This window comes from Scyliorhinus torazame, chromosome 7, assembly GCF_047496885.1.
Source record: "Scyliorhinus torazame isolate Kashiwa2021f chromosome 7, sScyTor2.1, whole genome shotgun sequence".
Classification (NCBI taxonomy): domain Eukaryota; kingdom Metazoa; phylum Chordata; class Chondrichthyes; order Carcharhiniformes; family Scyliorhinidae; genus Scyliorhinus; species Scyliorhinus torazame.
The window spans coordinates 240,511,096-240,513,580 of NC_092713.1; the positions used below are offsets into that span (position 1 = coordinate 240,511,096).

General features: G+C 40.1%; 1 long non-coding RNA gene across 1 annotated transcript; it reads right to left on the reverse strand.

Annotated features, from left to right (window-relative positions):
* Positions 1-662: 662 nt before the first annotated feature.
* LOC140427460 (uncharacterized) lies at positions 663-2,158 on the reverse strand. Its single transcript, XR_011948502.1, has 3 exons — positions 2,085-2,158; positions 1,331-1,439; positions 663-761 (listed from the first exon to the last, which is right to left on the reverse strand). It is a non-coding gene; the product is annotated as an uncharacterized lncRNA (long non-coding RNA).
* Positions 2,159-2,485: the final 327 nt, after the last annotated feature.

Consider the following 2,485-nt stretch of genomic DNA (forward strand, 5'->3'; position numbering starts at 1 on the left):
ATGCTGGGAAAACTGCAGCGGTTTGCACCTTTGGTAGGACCGGATGATCCTGCTGGCGTGAACAGCCGGAAGATCTCACCCAAGGTATATAAATGGATGCTTGAGAGAATTAGTGTGTACAACCTTCTTCAGATGGATGAAGACCGGGGAAAGAGCTCCTTAACACTTTGGCTAGAGAGCAGAATGCTGCCGCCACCAGCGACAGAGATCAGCACCCACTCATCCTTTGCGACCAGTAAACTTAAGTGGGTCATATGCATTTTCTGTCTATTTAGCTTATACATAATTTTTAAACTGTTGCTTCTTAATAATCTATTTAATAAACTACTTGGAAATCAAGATGAGCATGGCCTGCTTTTTGGGCAACCTGTAACTCCTGGACCAGAATCTTACAATCTATTCAAAGACACATACATTTTAAAGCGCTTCTGTGTCAAGCGACATGACCAGTTTAGTGGACCTGGGCATAGTTGACACTGACAATTTACATGAAACCATTTCATTAAGGATAACTGCCAACTGTTGCTGTGAAATGCATATGAACTGAATGGTTCATACCGGCAGTTTGACTGGGCGTTGACACTTGAGCATCTGAATCATTTTCCATTAATGTGAAATTAAATCATTATGAGTAATCAGTTCAATGCATTTATTTCATCACATTAACATATTGTGCAATTAATCTGTTGATCCAACAATGCTCAGGAGAGTTCTTCTGTGACCAATAGTGTTGTCATTCTTGTCTCTTCAAGGCACAGGTTCTGCAACAGAAAGAAAGCAACATATTCACAGTACTATTTCCATATCTTGGCATAAAATAATTGGTTTATTGGGCATTCAAAATAATTTCATACTATGGTAGCATTATTAGCAGTATAAACCCATTCTCTATTGGAACATTTTGTCCCATAGGAAATGTATTACATTTTCAATGATTAGATTACCTAAAAATGAAAATAAATTATATTTTCTCAGGAGTACCATCATTTTATTATCACTCGAGGCATGTCGTGAACATTTGAAAATAAAGGATATTTTGGAAGCACACTGGCAACTGAAAGAGTTGTTCTAATAGATGGATTCCAGACTGAGATTGTATTGCAGTCTGCCCTGAACCTGTGACAGCATGGAAAAGAAATGTTAATGGTGCTTTTATGCACCAACATAAGGCAGTACTTTCAACTCAACAAGGTTTATTCTGCTAACTTCATTCGGACTGCAAGTTAACTGTCTAAATGAGGCAAAAATATAATTTTAATTAATTTTCCTTTCTGTGCTATGTATTTAACTTACAGAGAAATGTCAAGTATGGAATTGCAAATAGACTCACCTTTCAACTTAATTTACCAAGTAAACATCATTTTAGTTTAATAGTGTAATTTGTTGAAGCATTGTCAGTTTTTAATGTTTCCAAGCAGGATTGGCCTGTGGTAGAAAGCCTGATGAGAATATCAAAGAGAGCTATTTTAGCCAAGTCATTGATATTCCTATTTACTGAGAAAAACCCTGCAGTTAGTACGCCTTCAATGGACAAGTAAATCAGAACTCCTTTACATACAGCGTAAACAAGAAAGAACAGAAATAAAGTAAATGTAAACATATGCAAAAGGTTAAAATTCTCATAGTATTTTGGGGATCAAGTCTATACATTTTAGACTAAAATAAAATACTTCAGATGCTGGAAATCTGAAATTAAAACAGAACAGGGAGCAGTCTCGGAAGGCGGAGCATCGGATCGGTGAGAATATAAAGTAACTTACCTCGGGGATTCGCAGTTTAGTCTCCAGGGAGCAGTCTCGAAGGGCAGAACATCGGAGCAGTGAGTATATAAAGTAACTTATCTCGGGGATTCGTGGCCTAATCTCCAGGGTGCAGTCTCGGAGGGCAGAGCATCAGAGCAGTGAGTATATAAAGTAACTTACCTCAGGGATTCATGGCCTAGTCTCCAGGGTGCAATCTCGGAGGACGGAGCATCGAAACGATGAGTATATAAAGTAACTTATCTCGGGGATTCATGGCCTAGTCTCCAGGGAGCAGTCTTGGAGGGCGGAGCATCAGAGCGGTGAGTATATAAAGTAACTTACCTCGGGAATTCGCGGACTAGTCTCTAGGTAGCAGTCTTGGAGGCAGAGCATCGGAGCAGTGAGTATCGGGGAATCCAGTGAAGCTGAAAGAAGTAGAAAAACTAACATCACAGGAAAGCTGTGACCTGATCGGTTGGTAAGGAGTATGTGCTAAATTTGAAAAAAAAATTGCAAAACTTATTAATTAATTAAGTAGAGATGGTTGGACAGGCAATGTGCTGTAGCTGCATGATGTAGGAGCTGACAGATCCCATTGTGAGCTGATGGGACAAATAAAGACAAATGGGTACGATTTGGTGAGGATTACTAAAACATGGCTGCAGGCGGACAGGGACTGGGATTGAGGGCGGGATTCTCTCAGCCCATGCGGGCCGGGCGCGAATCGTGTGATGCCGCCCCGA